The 21,412-nt window shown below is 36.5% G+C and overlaps 1 pseudogene; it reads right to left on the bottom strand.

Annotated features, from left to right (window-relative positions):
- Window positions 1-7,925: 7,925 nt before the first annotated feature.
- LOC127189677 (non-structural maintenance of chromosomes element 1 homolog) lies at window positions 7,926-8,821 on the bottom strand (annotated as a pseudogene).
- Between the last annotated feature and the right edge of the window lie 12,591 nt (window positions 8,822-21,412).

Genomic DNA, 21,412 nt, shown 5'->3' with positions numbered 1-21,412 from the left:
TGATTTGGATACTGTCTCTCTGCCTTTTACTTAGTTTGGCTAATGGTGTGTCTATCTTATTGATATTCTGAAAGAACCAGCTGCTCTTGGTTTTGTTGATTCTTTGGACTTTTCTTTTTGTTTCTAATTTATTAATTTCAGCCCACAGTTTGATTATTTCCAGATGTCTACTCCTTTTGGGTGTTTCTGCTTCTTTTTTTTTTTCTAGGGCTTCCAGCTGTGTCATTAAGTTGGTTTTGTGGGATGTTTCCACTTTCTTTTCAAAGGTACTTATTGTTATGAGTTCTCCTCCTGACACTGCTTTCAATGAATCCCACAAATTTGGGCATGTTGTTCCTTCATTTTCATTGAATTTCAGGAAGTCCTTAATATCTTTATTTCTTCCCTGACCCAGGTGTCATTAAGTAGAGAGTGGTTTAGTTTCCATGTACGTGTAGGCTTTTTGTTATTTCTGTTGTTGAAGTGCATCCTAAGGCTATGGTGATCTGATAGGATACAAGGTAATATTTCAATCCTCTTGTATCTGTTGAGGCTTGCTTTGTGACTTACTATGTGATCAGCTTTGGAGAAGGTTCCATGGGATGCAGAGAAGAAGGTATATTCCTTTTCGCTTGGGTGAAAGATTCTATAGATATCTGTTAAATCAATTTGATTCATGGCCTTTGTTTATGTTGTTATTTCTCGGCTTGGTTTCTGTTTCAATGAACCTATTCTTCAGTGACAGCAGGGGGTTGAATTTTCCCACTATTATTCTGTGGGGATTGATGTATGGTTTAAGCTTCATTAATAGATCTTTTACAAATGTGGGTGCCCTGTATTGGGAGCATAGATGTTCAGAATTGTGATGTCATCTTGGTTGACTTTACCTTTGATGAGGATGAAGTATCCCACCTCATCTCTTTTGATTAATTTTGGTTGAAAGTCTATTTTGTTAGATATTAAAATGGCTATGTCTGCTTGCTTCTTGTGACCATTTGCTTGGATGTGATTCTTGAATGCAGAAGACTGCTGTAACTTGTTTATGCATCCTTTCAGTTGTCTGTATCTTTTTATTGGAGAATTGAGACCATTGATGTTGAGAGATATTAATGAGCAGTGATTCTTAAGAGTCTTAATTTTGATGTTGGTTCCAGTAGAGCATTTCTGTGGTTGTGTTTTTGCATTGGTGTCATTATTCCTGTGTAGTTTTTGTTGTAGCTTGTCCTTTTGAAGTGGAGTTTTGCTTCTAGTACTGTGTGTAAAGCTGGATTTGTAAATAGGTACTGTTTGAATTTGTTTTTGTCATGGAATATTTTGTTTTCGTTGTCAATGGTTATTGGTAGTTTTGCTGGGTAAAGTAGTCTGGCCTTACATCTGTAGTCTCTTAGGGTTTGCAGGATCTCTGTCCAGGGCCTTCTGGCTTTTATGGTCTCTGCTGAGAAGTCAGGTGTAATTCTGATAGGTGTGCCATTAAGTGTTATTTGACCCTTTTCCTTTGCAGCTTTTAATAATTTTCTCTGTTCTGTATATTTTGTGTTTTTATTATTATGTGATGGGATTTTTTTCTTTTGTGGTCTAATCTATTTGGTGTTCTGTTGGCCTCTTGTATATTTATAGGCATTTCTTTCTTTAGATTGGGGAAGAGTTTCTTTTATGATTTTGTTGAGAATATTTTCTGGGCCTTGGACTCTGGCTTCTTCTCTTTCTGCAATGCCTATTATCCTCAGATTTCTCCTTTTCATGGTGTCCTTGGTTTCTTGGATGTTTTGTGTTAGGATTGTTCCAAATTTAGCATTTTCTTTAATGGTGGCTTCAAGATATATGATTGTATCTTCTAGACCTGAGATTCGTTCCTCCATCTCTTGGATTCTGTAAGACAGGCTCGCCTCTGTGTTGCTCGCCTTTCTCTCTGAGCTCTCATGTTCCCGTTTTTCTTCTGTCTGTGTGTTTATCACTGAATCCATTTTCATCTTCAGATCTTGAACTCTTTTATTGATTTCTTTCATCTGATTTTATATTCCTGAGTTCCTCCCATTGCCTCTTTATAGGCCTTCAGATCTTGAACAGTTTTATAGATTTCCTTCATCTGGTTGTTTGTATTTTTTCCAGTGTCTCTCTATAAGCCTCTTTTATGTCTTCCATCTGTTTGGCTGCGTCTTCCTGCATTTGATTATGAATTTTATTTGTTTCCTCCATTATCATCCTCATTACTAAGTATTTGAGGTTATTTTTTTGTATTTCCATTGTGTTTGAGTTCTCCGGGTTGTTTTCTTTGGTTGTTTTGGTTTTTTGTTTGTTTGTTTGTTTGTTTGTTTGTTTTTGTTTTTTGGTTTTTTGCATATGATTTTACGCTGTCCTTTGGTCATCTTGCTGTCTTTATTTTTGGCAGGTAGCTTCTGGAGTTGGGTAGAGGGAGTCTGAAGATAGGTTCACCTGTTTTCTCACTATTTCCATAGTCTGAAGCTCTGATGCTTCATTGGTCTGGATGGCATGAGGCCAGCCCTGTAGTTTTGGTCCTTCACAGCCAGTGATCACCAGTCTCATGTTTTGTGGGTCCTGTGATAGTCCTGGATCTCAGAATGTGTGCTAGGTCAAGCCAAAGTGTCTATAGCCTTCTGGGTCCCCTTGTGGCACCAGAGCTCTCCTGGGAGTGAAGTAGGTCAGGTGGAGGGGTGGGGGGGGGGGTCTGATGGCTACTCTATTCCCTATCTCCCCAAGATTTCCTTAGTACTGGAGCTTTGATGTTCTGCTGGTCTGTGGTTCCTGGTAGCGTTTCAGGATCCAGACTACTGGCAGGGTCCAGGTTAGTGTTGCATGGCCAAACCACACAGACACTGAGTCCAGTTAGTGTCTCTGGACTCAAATGGGTCTCAGGGCCTAATCCATGCACTTAGTCCAGTTAGCACTGAGTCCAACCAGGATCATGGGCCTAAACTGCACACTGAGCTCACGGAGTTCAGCTAGAGTCTCAGGGCCCGGACAAAGCACCAAGTCCATCCAGAGTCTCAGTGCTGGGAATCACATGTCAAGCTCAGCTAGAGTCTCTGGACCCAAACTACCCACCACGTTCAGCCAGGGATTCTGGGCCCAAACAAGTCGGCAAGCTCAGCTAGGGTCTTAGGGTCTGAACTGCATGCTGAGCTCAGCTAGGGTCTCAGGAGCTGCACTGCACACCAAGTCCTGTCTGGGTCTCAGGGCATGAGCTGCACACCAAGCTGAGCTTGTGTCACAGAGACCAAACCACACATCGAATTCAGTTAGGGTTGAGGGGCCCAAATCTTTCACTGAGTCCCCTCACCTACAGCAACTCTCCCCTGTCTCCATGTCAATCGCCTCTGCCAGAGGGTTCCCAGCTGCAAACCTCAGCCACTGCTGCTGCGACTCTGGTCTGAGAATATCCGCACTCCTCCTGTGTGAAGGGGTATGCAGGTTTTCTGTATTTTGGTTCTTTTGAACTGTGGAGTACTCCCGCTGTTGTCAGGTGGGGAGCTTGGTGTTTCTGGTTAAGAATTCCATGCAATTCCCTGAATTGTTTACTGGACCATCTAAATATGGTCCACACTGCTCCCCACCATCTTGGATCTCCCTCCATTAACTAATTTATTTAATCATATAACCTGCTTACAGACTTCTCCCTCCTCTCACCCAGTCCCACCTTCATGAGCCCTCCCTTCATGCCCCCTTCCAATTCTACTCAGAAAAGTGGAGATCCAACCTGGCACATCAAGTTGTATCAGTCTAAGCAAATCCTCTCCCACTAAGGCCAAAAGGTACCCCGGCTATTGGAAGTGGTTCCAAAGGCAGGAAACAGTAACAGAGTCAGAGATAGCCCCTACTCCCATTGTTAGGGAACCCACATGATGATCAAGCTACACAAGTGTAGGGGGGATATGTCCAGCCCATGTATGCTCTTTTATTGGTAGTTTAGTTTTCGTTTGCTCCCAATGTGTCCCGATTAGTTTACTCTGTAGATCTTCTTTTAGTATCCTTGACACCTCTGGCTTCCTCAATCTGTCCGCCCACTCTTCCTCAAGACTCCCAAAATTCAGTCTATTGTTCTACTGTGGGTTTTGGCGTGCTTCCAGCAGCTTCTGGATGAAGTTTCTCAGAAGGCAGTTATGCTAGGCTCCTGTCTGCAAGCATAGCAGAGTATCAATAATTGTGACAGGAGTTGGCTCTATTCCTTAGGGTGAGTCTCAAGTTTAGCCAGTCATTGGTTTGCCATTCTTTCAAACTCTGCTCCATCTTTATTCCTACACTCCTTGTATGCAGGGCAAATTTATGGTTGAATGTTTTGTGAGTGCGTTGGTGTCCCCTTTCCTTCACAGGAAGTCCCACTTTGCTACAGCAGTTGATGACTTAGGACTCTGTATCCCCTACTTCTAAGAGTCTCCTCTAGGCTCGCCCCCATAGAAAATTATAAGAGCAGAAAGGAGTAGACATTTGCCCTGAAACATAAAAAGGCACTGACACATTGTCTCACAGCAATTGGAACTTCATGCACAGGATTTGTACAAGGTCGGATCAGACAAAATATAAGCATGGGTCGAGAAGAAACTCATGTATTTTTATCTCTATCTGAGGAATTATAGGCAAATTATATCCACCGAGGGGGAGGAAGTCATTTTACTTAAGAGATGTGGCATTGAGTATTTGTGGCTCTAGAGTTGAAACATAGAGACACACTAATTCTGGGTTTCCTACTGAAAATCCTCCACTTACTTCTTCATGTGCACACAAGCACATGTGCTTAAACAAAACACACACTCACACACACACACATACACACACTACATAAAGGCACCTACATACCACATGTTAAAATAATAGTAAAAGTAATCAAATAAATCAAGTAAAAATAAATTAAATTGTTAATGTAACACTGAACAATATTAACAATGTTCTTTGCCAGATATTGGCCAAGATTTATTTTTTATGTAAAAATAAATAAATACTTCTAAAATTACTATGAAAATTAACTGTTATCCTTAAAATATGGTGACGTTGTACTTATATATATAATTTCTTTTAAAATAAATTTGCTTAACTTGCATTATCAGTAAATGGATGATTTAAATGTTTATTTTAAATTTTTCTTTACTCATGGAAAAACAAAAATACCATATGTAAAGAAGCTGAAAATATAAAAAAAATGTATAACAAGCACAGCTCGAGAGGTTGGAAAAGGTGAATATGAGTAACATTTTATGATTATGCTCTTGTAAAAATATCAACTTCCAATAATGTGTCTATATTTGAAAAAGGTATGGGAAGGTATACTGTGACCTTGATGCAATTAGCTGAAAGGAAGGTAGGTATGGAAGAAATCTTCAAAGCTTTAGCTACTATGAAAACCATTCAGATTTTGTATCCTGCTATTTGCTATGTGATAAGACATTTCCTGGGGAGAGGCAACACACATGTCTACTCACCTCAGACAGGGTACCTGTAACAGCTGCAAGTATGGCTATCACTAAAGTACAACTTGATGAAGCAATAAATATTTGGTTAGGAAATATTTACTTAGAGAAATATCAGGAAGAGGTTACCTACAGGAGCAGAAATCACTCAAATATATCTGCATCACCAAAGCCTACACTAGCATGGGTTGACAGTTCACAAAACACGAGAACCTGGAACACGCTGCACAGCCAGAAGTCAGCTCAACTTGTTGGATAGTCTCGAACAAGACACTTAATTGGTCTAAACTTCTACCAGGCATCTGGTTTAATCACAGACTTCTTTGCAGCTTGTCTTGTCTAAGAATGACCCTAAGCCTGACCCTCAGTGGTCATCATTACTTACTCTGGGCAGGAGTCTCATGAGTCTTCGTCTGTTTCAGGGACCTCTTGAAGCTATTTTTAGTTATTCTGTACTAAGGCTCTTCTTTGAGAGATGGAGTGCATCAGTCTTGGGAAAAACCACTATACAACATTGTTCTAATTCTAAGAGTGTTTATGATAGTCTATAAGAATTTAACCCCAGTCTACAGAGATATAAATAAATATATGCTATATAGTTATAGTCTAAAATCTAGCACGGGCTACTCTTGTGGCAATCTACCTGCTATATCTGGTAATGTTCTCTTAACCCAGTCTACTTTACAACCAGCATGCATAGATAATTCAGTTCTGACCACTGTAAGATTATAAAGTATGTTGTGATTGATTAAAAATTGTAGTCTGCTCTGGATAAATTTTTAAAAGAATATTAAGGACAATATTTTGTCCTTATGTCCACTATGACATAAATATTACCTGTCATTTGAAATGTAGTCTTTATTTCTTTTCTTCCCTATACTACTTAGTTATTTTCAAGTATACAATAAGAACCTGACAAAAAACTATTTTTTTTTAAATTTCTCACCATTGGCCATGACTGATATTCTCTCATATCAAAATCAAAGGAAAGCATTTAAGGAATTTGACTTCCAACAGAGATCAGTGTGTTCACAAACCAAATATTTTGCATGTGAGTTAAACACTGTGTCAAGTTAATCATTGGAAGAGAGCTTAAACTTGGCCATGGAAGGCAGGTGTGTACAACTACAACTTAGAAGTTAAGGGAGGCTGATTTGAGGTTCAAGCACAACATTAATTACACAGTGAGATCCTGTCTCTAAAACAAGTGTGGATATTTAGCTCAGTGGTAGTATATTATTTTGCAGTAGGTAAAACTCTGGATTCAGTTCTGAGCACTGAGAAAGTAAAAAGAAAACTCTAAAACCAAACATAAAAATGGATTGACACACATGAACTCACAGCAGCTGGAACTGCATGTATAGGACTTGTAAAAGATCAAACCAACCCCTGGAGGGAGAGACCTGGTGGCACTCAGAGGAAGGATAGCAGGTTACCGAGAAGAGACTTGATACCTTATGAGCATATACGGGGGAGGTAATCCCCCTCAGGAACAATCATAGGGGAGGGGAATAAGGGGAGGGAGGGAAGAATGGGAGGACACAAGGGATGGGATAACCATTGAGATGTAACAAGAATAAATTAAAAAAAAAAAAAAGATCAAACCAACCAAAACAGCATGGAGGAGGAAGAAACTCCTGTACTTTACCATGAAATGCTTTTGGGAAGGACTCCCTTCATTATTTATGGCAATAAATTTTTTTTATGAAAATTAAATGCTTTCTCAACAAAAAGCTTTGTCTCTATATCTTAATTTGCATAATGGACAAAGACAAAAATTTTAAACATAAGATAAAATATAATTAGTGGGATATTTATATGAAGATTATTTTAAATAAAAATAGACCTGAGGCAAAGTCACCTTCATGAACTTATCATAGTACAAGCACAGGAAATGGAGTTAATCCCCAGCACCACGGTAAAGAAAAAGCCAGAATGTCTTGGTGCATGTTGGTAACCTCAGCTTCAGGGAGGCAAAATCAGTCAGTTAGATCCCTGTAGTTCAATGCCAATCATCCCAGGCTAATCAGTAAATTCCAGAGCAGGGAGAAAATCTACATTAAAACAAGGTGAATGATGCATTGGAGAACAATGTTCAGGGTTGAGCCCTGCCTCCAGCAAGCATGAGTAACCATGCTCACACATGTCTATGTACCTGTATCCGTATAAACAAAAAACAAAACAAAACAAAAAATAAAGAGCATCAATATCAATGTATCAATGTGACATTTAAATGTTTCTAGCACTCTATTGATGACATTACACATTTTGCAATAATACTTCCCAAAGTATTGATCAAGGATTAATATATTATTTTTAAATTTAAGTTTTTTTTTTAAACTTGTCTACTGTTCTTTATAAGCTATATCCCCATGGATGTAGTGATGCACGCCTTTAATCTCAGTAGTAGAATACAGAAGAAAGAGTATCTCTATGAGTTCAAGGCCACCATAGCAAGCTCCAGGATATTCAGAGTTACATAGTGAAACCCTATTGCAAAATTAATAACAAGCTTTTTTCAACAGTTACTAAAAACGTGTTAAGAGCAAATATCAACAAGGGAGACAGCTCTACGTGGCCGTGAGAGTCAGCCCACCAACAGCCAGAGCGATGCAGGACGTAGCTAGTGCTGCCGGGTCCTCAAGGGCTTTCTGCTCGACTTGGAGAGGCCAGCCTCCCTCTCCTTCTCAGGGTCGAAGACTTCTTTTATGTCATGGGGCCAGTAGTCATTGCAGTGGAGGCAGCGTGGTTCAGAGGTGGACTGGAAGTACTTGGCCACGCAAGGCATGTGCATCCTAATACCACAAGTCTCGCAGCTTTGACCCTGGATGAGGAGGCTATGGCCGATGTTGCATATCTTCACAGCATCTGGGTAGGTCTCTCGGATGAACCGTTCCATTTCCAAGTTGGCCTGGCCATGCAAGGTAAACTCGCCCTCCTTCTCAATCAGCCACTTGCTCTGCACAAACTTCTGCAGCACCTGCTCCGCTTCCTTCTTCCTCATCTTTTTGCCTTTGAGTTGATCAACCAGGTTCAAAATGTTGTAGAAGAAGCAAAGCCAGTTTCTGAGTCAACAATCAGTTCCAAAGCCTTTCTAAACAGATCCAGCTCATTCTCTGCAAATCCGTGGCCATTTTGGAAACTGAAGTTGTAGCAAGATTCACCAGTGCATAAATGGGTCTCCTGCCGTCTTCTGTGATTCTTTTCTTTATCTCAATATACAAGGACTCCAAGACATTGTTGATGTTGTTGATGAAGTCCTCCAGCTTATCTACAATAGCATTTCAGTCGCTGGCCTTGTAGCAGTGGGTCTGCAGGTACCTATCTTCCCACTCATCCAGTACACCGTGAGTCATCAGCAGCTGGAGGAAGCGCCCGTGGACGTCCGTCATGACTCCTGCTCTTCTCGTGCTGCCCTGCATTTTGGAGGGAGCCAAACACCATCCTCTTGCAGTCTACCAACGGCCGCTTTGGTCCCCACAGCACCCCAAGACCTACACACATACCGCACACCTGGTTAAACTGTGTAGCCCAGGCTGGCCTTGAACTCGTGATCCGCCTGCCTCTGCCTCCTTCAGCAAATCCTACCGGCGTGTGCCACCACTTCCGGCTAATAACAAGTTTTAAAAATATTTTTCCTGAAAGTTTCCACGTCATATTCTATCATTCCTTTCAATTAGTAAAGTTCATATAAAATACTTACATGATATCCTAAAATCAATAAGAGTCTGAAGTAGAAATAGAACTTTTTCTGTTATAGCTTTGGCTGCCATTAATTTCTTATATGCTAGCCCTATTTTCCTGCAGGATTTTGAAAAAAAAGATTAATTCTTGAAAAATATGCTGTGTCAGGGAAATAACTTTTCATTTGCAATCTCATTATATTACATCTAATTCCAAGCTACTATACTTAATGGATTTTTTAAATTTTTTGCTCAAATAAAGTTTACCATAATTTCTGTGTCACTAAAGCAAATTATTTTGAAGGAGATGTTATTTGTGGTGTGTGTATTTTGCTGTTGGTCTTATTTCTTTTTATATCTGTAGAAATCTATTGAAGAAAGCATCTTTTTCAGTGTTGGATTATATTTCTAATTAAAATATATTCACACAGCAAAGAATTAATGAATGGTAATATATTAATACAAATTTAATTATGGTAATTGAATGCCACTGTCTTTCTTAGTGCTTTCTAGAGTCATGGTGAAAAGATTAATATATTTGTATTGTTCATTCAATTAATGAATCTATTTATGTGACTAGTCAAGATTCATTGTAGATTTGTAAATTTAATTAGTCTTAGATTTACAATAAAAATTTGATATATGTTTTGTATTATGCAGTGGAAGAAATTATAAAAAGGTATTTTATAAAATAATAAAATAGTAAATATGCAGTTTTTATCTTAATTACATTACTGTTTTAAGAATCATTCACAAAAGAAATTTTATTTCTATTATATTAAATTGATACTTAATGAGAAAATTTAAGATGGTTTGCAATTTCTGAATAAATCTCAGCAATGAAAATAAGAGATTGAGAGTTCCAAGATGGCCATAACCAGTGTGTACTGTATCTGAATAGACGAAGATCACAGACTGCAGACTGAGCAAGTGACCTAGCTGCTGACTCCAGAATGCCAGATTCTGTGTTTCCTTGAAGGGGATGCATAGTTCCAGGCTCTCTGCGGATATCTCCCTGGTCCAAGAATCACACAAAGTCCTGGGCTCTTATCACATTGCACCGTCAGCCTACTCAAGCACAGCTTCTGAGTTCTAGAAATGCACAGCTCCAGTTTACATACCTCAGACTCCTCTGGCCTACCTGACAACAACTCCTGGATACCAGGAACAGGGTCCCAGCCTTTGTTTCACAGTTCTACTGTTCCTACTGTTGCATACTGGCTGGGCAATAGGAACATACAGGATTCCCACTACAAGATGGCCCTGTGCAGCCGAATCTGAGTGCTAGTGTCTGCTAGGCAAGCAGGCTGCTGTGCTGCTGATTCCAAAGTGTCAGCATCTGTTGGTGTCCCCCGGGGAAAATGGGATCCCTCCTGCTATACATGCATGTTGCCACTACAGATTTCCCACTACCCCTGTCATCCTGGAGATGACTCCAAGTTTCAGAGACTGTATATCCACCCTGCCATTCATGGCAATACTGGCTGTCTTACAGAGACCTTCAGGACCTCACTGTACTACACAGATTAGAAAACTACACATTAATTGCCTTGATTCCCTGTCTATAGTTCCAACTGGGACACAACCAGCAGAACAGAGCTGTAGGCTATGGAAGCATATTCACCCCCCAGCCCACAACATAGGGCTCTTCAGGTTACTGGAGCAACTAGCCAATCCCATACAAAACCAGGTGACTAACGGCCAGCTTAAGAACACAATGAACAAAAACTAGGGCAATATGTCTCCACCTGAACTCCAAGCAAAAACTCGATATCCTAATGCAATTGAAACACTGGAAAATGACCCTAAATTTATCCTTATGAAAACGATGGAGGCATTCAAAGGAGAAATGAATAAATTCTTCAAAGAAATACAGGAAAATGGAATCAAACAAATAGAGGCCTTCAAAGATATACAGGAAAAATATATTCAAACAGGTCAAGAAAATAAATAAAATGGCTTAAGACCTGAAAATGGAAATACAAACAATAATGAAAACATAAACTGAGGAAATCCTAGAGATGGAAAACATGGAGGAGAGAACAGAATACAAAATAAAAAGTACAAAATACAACAGATAGAAGAGGAAAGATCAGAATCAGAAGAAATAATTAAAGAAATTGATATATCTCTCAAAGAAAATATTAAATTCAAAAACATTTCTGACATAAAACATCCAAAACATCAAGGACACCATGGGAAAATAAAACCTAAGCATAATAGAAATAGATTAAAAAAAAAAAAAAAAGAATCCTGGCTACAAGAAACAGAAAATATTTTCAAGAAAATCATAGAAGAAAATATCCCCAACCTAAAGAAAGAGATACTTTTAAACATACAAGAGGCTTACAGAACAACAAATAGATTAGACCAGAAAATAAAATCCTCTTGCCACATAATAATGAAAACACTAAATGTACAGAATGAAGAAAAATAGTAAAAAGTGACAAGGGGGAAAAGGCCAAGTAATACATAAGGGCAGACCTATCAGAATCACACCCAACTTCTCAACAGAGATGACAAAAGCCAGAAGGCCCTGGAAAGACATTGTGCTGACCTTAGGAGACCACAGTTGTCAACACAGACTACTAAATCCAGTAAATCTTTCAATCATCTTAGATAGAGAAAACAAGATATTCCATGATAAAACCAAATTTAAACAATACTTATTCACAAACTCAACCCTACAGATGATACTAGAAGAAAAATTTCTATCCAATGAGGTCAATACCCCAAAGGAAACACAGGATATAAATAATTTCGCAACAGCAAAACCAAAAGGAGACAAGCACACAAACACACTAACACTATCATTATCACAGTAAAAGGAACTAGCAATCAACGGTCATTAATATCTATCTACATCAATGAACTCAATTCTCTAAAAAAAAGACACATACTGACAGAATTGGTGCTTATATAGTACCCAACATTCTGCTGCACATGAAAAACACACTTCAATAACAAGATAGATATTACTGAAGGGTAAAGGGTTGAAAAGTGTTTTTTACAAGCAAATGGATCCAGGAAGCAAGCTGAATTAGCCATACTAATATCTGACAAAATAGACTTTCAACCAAAATTAATCGAAAGAGATAAGGAAGGACACTTTATTCTCACCAAAGAAAAAAACCACCAAGAGGACATCTTAATCCTGAACATCTATGCTCCAAATACAAGAGTACCCATATTTGTAAAAGATACATTATTAAACATTAAATCACACATAGATTCCTACACATTAATAGTGGGAGACATCAACACCCTACTCTCACCAACGAAAAGATCATTAATAATACAGAAACTGACTAAAGAAATAATGAAACAGCCGGGCGTGGTGGTGCACGCCTTTAATCCCAGCACTTGGGAGGCAGAGGCAGGCGGATCGCTGTGAGTTCGAGGCCAGCCTGGTCTACAAAGTGAGTCCAGGATGGCCAAGGCTACACAGAGAAACCCTGTCTCAAAAAAACAAAACAAAACAAAACACAAAAAACCAACAACAACAACAACAAAGAAATAATGAAACCCATTGTTCATTTTCAGATCACCATTAATTAAAGCTGTACTTAACAACAACAGAGGTAAGCAAAAAGCTTAAACAGTAATGGAAACTGTACAGCTAATGACCACTGGGTCAGGAAAGAAGTGAAGAAAGAAATTTAAAAACGTCCTAAAATTCAATGAAAATGAAGGCACTACATACCCAAACCTATGGGACACAGATAAAGCAGTGCTAAGAAGAGGGTTCATAGCAGTAAGTGCCTTCACAAACAAATTGGAGTGATCCCATACTAGAGACTTAACAGTTCACCTGAATGCTTAGGTGTAAAAAAGAAGAAACAAACACACCTAAGGGCAGTAGACAGCAGGACATATTCAAATTCAGGTCTGAAATGAATAAATTAGAAAAAAAGAGAACAATACAAAAAAATGAATGAAACTCATTTTTGGGAAAATCAACAAGATAGGCAAATCCCTAGCCAAACTAAAAAAAAAAGGCAGAGAGATATTACCCAAATTAACAAAATCTAAATGAAAAGGGAGACATTACAGCAGACTCTGAAGAAATCCAAAGAAGCAGTAGGTCTTAATTCAAAAGCCTGTATTTCACAAAACTGTAAAATCTAAAGGAAATGGATGACTTTCTTGATAGATTTTACTTACCAAAATTAGATCAGATGAGGTAATCAGTTTAAACAATCCTATAACCCTAAAGAAAACAGAAGAAGTCATCAAAAGTCTCCAATCCCCTCTCCCAAAGAAAAGCCTACCTCAACATAGATGTCCTCTGAGAGATTCTATCCAGTGGGGGATTGGGAGAGATGCTGGGACTTGATGCTGGACTCCAGGTGAGAGTGGGATAGAAGAATCAGGGGACTGAAAGACCCAGATGGTCCAGAAGCCCCAGAAGGAGATCATCAAGGACACTGGATCTGGAGACAGAGGGCCCAGCACAAGCTTTTCAGGAAGCAAACTGTCCCTTTCATCTTCTTATTTGGAAAGCTACTAACCTGCATCCCCTGTATACTCAGGCAATCAGTTTTATGCCTTCTCAAGTCTCTATCTCAAGACCAGATAGTTTAGTTTTACAATTAACCTTAGTTGTTTAGAGTTAAGATGTTTTTAGGTCTAGATAGATGTTTTAAATGATAATGATTAGGTATGATAGATATTGATAATATTGATTGGCATTCATAATTATAAATAACATGTGTTCATCTTTATTTGATGTATTAATTAGAAATATTTTTCAAAATATTTAAATTAGAAATATTTTAATTGCAGAATTCAAGCAACATATAGTTATGGATGAGACATTTGTAATCTTTTGTTCTTTCTTAAAATTTATGGCATATTTTATATTGTATTCCATTCCATTTATATCTTACATTTAACAAATGGGCATATATAAATCTAATAATGCTGTGGCCAGGTAGTAGTGGTGCACACCTTTAATCACAGCACTCAGGAGGAAAAGTCAGGCAGATCTCTGAGTTTGAGGGCAATTTGATCTGCAGAGTGAGTACCAGGACAGGCAGAGCTACAGAGAGAAGCCCTGTCTTGAAATACCAATACATAAATAGATAAAGAAATAATGGTGAGTATATACAAAAGATATATTTTATGAACAACTATGAATAGTTTCTAATAATTATTTTAATGGCTTTTAAGTTAAAGTTTACATTATTTAAAAGAATGATCCTAAAATATTAAATTACAGTCATGCTATCAAATTTCAATGGTTCAAATTTTAGTTTTACTTTGGATGCTGTCTACAAAGCAGAGGTGTGAAAATATGCTACAAAAATATCAGAGTTTGCTCTCCTAAGGAGAACTGAATTACTGTTCTTCTAAATAACTTAAAGTTACTTAGGAAATGTAAGATTCTGTTCTGAAGTAAATTCTCTCATTTTCTTTTATTTTCCTTTTCCTCTTTTTCTCTGTGTTATCCTCTGCTTCTTCATCTCCTCTCCTCAGGCCTATTCCAACTTCCTCCTGTTATTATTCTGATTTTAGTTTTTAGTTTTACCAATTAGTAAACCTAGGCATTCATGTTTCTTATACATATAATTTATGACTGAGGTACTGCTGAGCTGGGTATCTATTTAACTTATTAATTTTATACTTTGGTTCAATTACTTAAACAATTTTTTGAAAACAAGAAAATATTAAAATTCATTCTAAAAATAAATAATAAATACTGTGGAAGACATGTTATGCAATTAGAACTATAAATTAGGACAACCTAGCATTTTTAGATAATTGTTGAGAATTTTCTGTGTTTTCTTTTGGAATTTTTCTTCAACAAATTCAACTGTACTGTCTGTAAAAATGAAAGTAACTAAATTAAGTAGAACTTGAATGCAAAATTTATTCAAGCTATTAACATACAGTATACCTATCATTCTTTGATAGTCAAATCACTAATATTCGTAAACATGGGATCTTAATTTAGTCTTGTATGTATACTCATCTCTTCATACTAAAATTCATAAATTATTGATTCATATATATGTCAAGACATAGAAAAATTATTCAGTAGTATATATTTGAAAATTAGTATAAAATACATATTTTCTCTCTATATATGACATACCTTTTGAATGCATGATGAAACAGAAGGCAAAATTATACATAGCCCAGATTGTTACAGAAAGGTTGTAAACTTTTTATAACTTTGTTTTTTTCCCACTTCTGTCTCATCTTGCCCCTGAGTTCTGTGATTACAGGCATGCTATTTTTAGTGACTGAATGAAGTATCCTGTCCATCGTGGCCAAGCACTCCAGGAATTATGCTGCATTCCTAGTCCTCTGACTTAGTCTATACAATCAGAAACAATACCATTTACCAAAGCATATGCAAAACCTTTTATTTTTCATTAAAATTACAAATTATCTCAAAAACGCTGAAACTCTTTCAACATATATCAAAAAATATATTAAATATGATTTTTTTCTGTTAGTAGAAAATTATAAATAATGTTAATATATTACCACAAGATTTTAACCAATTTAGCATTATGTTTTATGTATTCATACTTTTATGCAACTAAATATTTAAACCTCAGTATTTTGGCAGAAATGCAATGTAACATGCATATGATATAAAACAGCATATGTGATGAAAAAAAAATCAACAGCAATTGTATCTAAACTAACATATAAGACAACACAGAGAAAAGTGAACGTGTTAGTTATTTGTAAAATATCTCTTACACTTGGCAATAATAAAACATAAGCTGGTAAGTATGAATTTTCTAATATATTTTTATATGTTGTATAAATACATTAAAATATGAGAACGGGCAAATTAAGAAAAATATGATGTTGATTTTGTGTATATATATACATATATGCATATATATATGTAGTCAAACATTGAAATAATCTAATTATTTTTAAATATAAAATGTGATTATTTTTCTCCTTTAATTTGTTATAATTTATTCAGGATTACATCCTAATCGTATCTTCCCATTCCTACCCTTCCTTCCTTTTGTGCCCTAATCCCTATCCATAGACCTCTGACAGAACGGGAAGTCTTGCCCCACCATATGACCACAGCCTAACAGGTCTCATCTGGATAGACTGCTTCCTCTTCCTCTGTGTTCCACCACGCCTCCCCATCACTGAGAAGTGATCAACTTGGGAGCAACAGGTTCACATCAGAGGCAGTCCCTGCTACTGCACAACCATGGAGAATGAGTTGTCTATTAGCTAGATCTGAACAGGGAGTCTAGGTTACTGTCTGTGTTGTCCTTGGTTGGTGCAAAAGTTTGTGCAGGCCTTCCTGGGTCCAGATCCACACCTTTGATGGTCTCCTTCTGTGGCTCCTGAACCCTTTGGGTTCTTCCATCTCTCCATTCTTCCATACTACTCCACCTAAATCAAGCATGGAGATCCTACATGGTAAATATCCCCACTGTGTGGAGTATGTCAGAGAACATATATTGGGCTAATATCAACTTTTAAGTGATTATATGCCATGTGTATCATTTTCTGTATGTAAATATCCAGTTAGACCAGCAACATTTGATGAAGATTCTATCTTTTTTCCATTGAATGGTTTTGGCTTCTTTGTTTAAAAAAAAAAAAAAGTGTTGGTTTATTTCTGTTTCTTTTTTTTTAATTCCAATGATTCACCCCTCTATGGCATATGCTTTTGAAGTAAGACCTAGTTATTCCTTGGATTACCTTGGTGTCTATTGTTATGTCTCCTTTTTAGTTTCTAATTTTGCTGACTTAGATAGTGTTTCTCTGCTTTTAGTTAGTTTGGCTAAAGGTTTGTCTACCTTGTTGATATTCTCAATGAACCAGCCTTTCATTCTGTTGATCCTTTGAATTGTTCACTATGTTTCTAATTTATTGATTTCATCCCTTAGTTTGATTATTTTCCGCATTCTACTCCTTTTAGGTGTGTCTGCCTTTTTCTTCTCTTACCAAGTTATCATTGAATAGATAGTTGTTCAGGTCCCATGTGTGTATAGACTTTTTCTTACTTCTGTTGTTGTTGAGATCCAGCTTTAGTCCATGGTTGTCTAATAGGATACAAATTATAACTTCAATCTTATTGTACATGTTTAGGCTTGCTTACGATCTGCAATATGATCAGTTTTGGAGAAGGTTCTGTGAGGTACTGAGAAGAAGGTTTAATCTTTTGTGTTTGGGTGAAAAGTTCTATAGACATCTCTTAGGTCCATTTGATTCATGATATTTGTTAGTTTCATTATTTCTCAGTTTAGGTTCTGTTTCATTGACCTATCCTTTGCTGAGAGGGGAGTGTTGATGTCTCCTACTACTAATGTGTGGGAATCAATGTGTGGTTTAAGCTTATTAATGTTTCTTTTTAAAATGAGCATACCCATTTATTTGGGTCTTAGATGTTCAGAAATGTGATGTCATTTTGCTTGATTTTTCCTTTGAAAAATCGTCTCTTTTGATTAATTTTGGTGAAAAGTCTATTTAATAGATATTAGAATGCCTAGTCAAGCTTGCTTCTTGTGTCCGTTTGCTTGGAAGACCTTATTCTAGCCCTTTACTCTCAGGTATTGTCTATCTTTACGGCTGAGGTGTATTTCTTGTATGTAGCAGAATTTTGGGTCTTGTTTATTTTCCCATTATGTTATTCTGTGTTTCTATATTTGAAAGTTGAAAACATTGATGTTGCGAGAGATTAATGAACAGTGACAGAGGAAATCCAAAGAATCAAAATGTATATGGCATAGCTCTTACTTCACATATGTATATGCCACAAAATTTGAAAATATAAATGAAGTGGACAATTTTCTAGATAGAGTCAACTTCCCAAAGTTGAATCAAGATCAGGTAAACCAATTAAATAATCCTATATCTCCTGCATAAATAGAAATAGTCATCAAAAGTCTACCACTCAAACAAAAACAAAAACCAGAGCCAGATGCTTTCCATGAAGAAGTCTACCAAATTTTCAAAGAAGAGCTAATACCAATACTCTTCAAATTATTCCACAAAAGCAAAATGGAAGGAACATTACTAAACTCACTCTATGAGGCCACAGTCACCTTGATACCTAAACCAACCAAAAACACAACAAAGATGGAAGGAACATTACCAAATTCACTCTATGAGGCCACAGTAACCTTGATACCTAAACCAACCAAAGACACAACAGAGAAAGATAGTTTTATACCAATTTCTCTCATGAACATTGATGCAAAAATACTCAATAAAATACTCATAAACCAAATGCAAGAACATAACAAAGATATATTATTCACCATGACCAAGTAAGCTTTATCCCAGACATGCAGGGATAGTTCAATATACAGAAATCCATCAATTTAATCCAGCATATAAACAAACTAGAAGAAAAAACCAGGATCATATCCTTGGATGCCAAAAAAGCATTTGACAAAAATCCAGCACCCATTCATGTTTAAAGTCATGGGGAGATCAGGAATACAAGGCATATATCTAAACATAATAAATGCTACATTCAGCAAGCCAATAGCTAACATTATTTTAAATGGAGATAACCTCAAGGAAATTCAGCTAAAATCAGGAAATTTACTGTATTTATACAGCTATTGGTCAGACAATCTGTTGGAGAAGATATGATTTCTATGTATATATGCTAAGTTGTGAATTTGAGGCAGGATATTTTTCATACAAATGAATAAACTATATTGAGTTACTAAAATGTAATCGGTTTGTTTAACTTGTCAGTATAAAAATTTTTAGTATCAGCAACTGTTCATATCAGGAATTAATTTTAACCTAATAAATAACTAAAGTTAAAAATCCAATCATATACATATTGTAGATTAAAAACTTTTTAACTTACCTATAGGAACATGGATGATTTTAATGACATGAATCCTCAGTAACTTTGTTGGACATGCTCTGGTATAGAGTAATTGTGTAAGTGTGTACACTGGGCAGACAGGACTTCTATGTGGATTCTTCAAAAAAAAGGTAAGGATAATCAGGAAAAGTTCCTGACAGGGATATCCCCTAAAAGTCTTCACTTACCAGGAGATTGGGATAGGTGTGGGGACCTCCTATTGGGACTCTAGATGAGACAAGTATGGGAATTGGGGAAATAGAAGGACCCAGAGCATCCCAGAAACCTACAAGAACATCATGATGGACAGATCTGGACCCAGGGTTGTCTGCTCAAAATATTGCACCAACTAAGGACAATACATGCAGTAAATATTGAACCTCTACTCAGATCTAGCCAAGGGACAGGACATTATCCACAATTGTGTAAAGAGCAGACACTGACTCTGACATGAACTCTGGTAACCCATATTTGACCACTTCCTCTTGGTGGGGAAGCCTGGTAGCACTCAGAGCAAGAGTAGGAAGGCTACCAAGATGAGACATGATAGGCTGTGACCCTATGGTGGGGGAGGAGATCCCCTTCTGTCACAGACCTATGGGAGGGGAATAGGTGTAAGAGGGAAGGAAGTAAGAATGGGAGGAGACAAGCAAGGAGATAACATTTGAGATGTAATCTGAATAAATTAATTCTTAAAACCTCAATAAAAAACAACCAAACAAAAAATACCAGCATAACCAAATGCATCATCTATAATTAGAATATTTTAATTCCATGCTTTTAAATACTGATACGAAGAAATTTTGAGAACATAATTATAATGAGTCGCATAGCATGATATTATAGGTATTCTATTCTATTAAATTAGTACATAAATTATAATCAAATTTTGAACTTTGCATATTAATATAAGATATAAAAACTTTAATAATATAATTGTTACTTTACAATATTAAATATTATGATGTATAAAATATGTACTTGAATAAAACTAATCACAGAATTTATAGTCAATATAAGTGAAATGATATCATGCTTTATAGAGACTCATAAATAATTATGTCATATTAATTACCTGATAAACAAATATTGATTTTTTTAATTGAAGGAATATAACACTGATTAATGTGATTTAGAAAATAAAAATTTAAAGATAAAAACAATTTTGGTAATGGAAATCATAGGTGACGTGGGAGAATTTGAATACTAAACATAAATATAACAAAAACCATATTTGAGATTTAGATTTTAAGATTGCTAATTGCACAGACTGTTAATGTAAAATAATTTAATAGTTTTCACCTATTGAAGTCATGTTATTAATCTAATAACACAGTATTTCTCAAAGAAATATTATTCAAGTTGCCATAAGTGTCATAGGGGAGAGGAATAATGGGAAAATGGGGGGGGCGAGGAATGGGAGGATACAAGGGATGGGATAAACATTGAGATGTAACAAGAATAAATTAATAAAAAAAAGCTGGAAAAAAAAAGAAAATGAGACTGTTAAAATTTCTGATCCTGTGCTACCCTTGGAGTTTAAAATTCTTCAAAAAGCAACTAGAAAATTCAATATCTACAAGATATAGTACAGTCCACAGGGAATCCAACCAACATAGGAACAAATGGGTAGGCAATGGCAGATGTTTCCCCACAGGACAACTGCAGAACCATAATTAAAGATTAAGATGGAATCTAGAAAAGGAAATAGAAACATTGACTGGAAGAGTAAAGTAAGAAAAGATAGATATACACCCTACCGTCATTCCATAGCTCTGATTGGCCACATTAATAATCAAAGACAGACACTTAGGCATATGAGGAACTAAGAATATGCTTGCACAGGAAATGTTGCTAAATGTGGTCATTTAATATTTTAATACATTTTGTCCATAACTGGCTTTAAAACATATGAGTTCTATTTACAAAAAAATTATTTTGTTCAGTCTGTAATTCAGCCATTCTCTGTATGCTGCTAATGTGCATTGGCATTTGTGTGGCAATCTAACCTCTATTACATATATGTCCATGGATGGGCTGTTTTTATTTCCCCTGCAGGGCATTGCCAATAACTTTTGACACCTATCTGTTAATTATCATAATGGAAAGAAATTTGTATTACATGATTTGCAATTAATAGGACATGGAAAACATGGAGTTCAGACCCAATTGTGTTTGAGCTTGGAATGTAATCACTGAATCCTTCTGTATACATAATTACGTGTAGGTACATTATTCTTAGAAAAATCAATTAAATTCTTATATAATTGTATTATTTATCATGGTCTGATATGAAGCTATCAAGAAAATTGAAAAAGATGGTGAAGTTTAGACTTTTAGACTCATAATAAATTCATGTATTCTACTTACTTCAGATTGTAAGTTACTAATTTTCTTGGAAGAAAGTTCTAAATTTCACTATGAGTATTCCAACACAGATAGACAAAAAATTACTTAGCCATCCTCTTATTGCTTAAGTTACAAACTTCTGTGTGCCAAACCAGAAG

This window comes from Acomys russatus, chromosome 1, assembly GCF_903995435.1.
Source record: "Acomys russatus chromosome 1, mAcoRus1.1, whole genome shotgun sequence".
In the NCBI taxonomy this organism is placed as follows: domain Eukaryota; kingdom Metazoa; phylum Chordata; class Mammalia; order Rodentia; family Muridae; genus Acomys; species Acomys russatus.
This window is presented reverse-complemented; position numbering and strand designations above follow the sequence as displayed.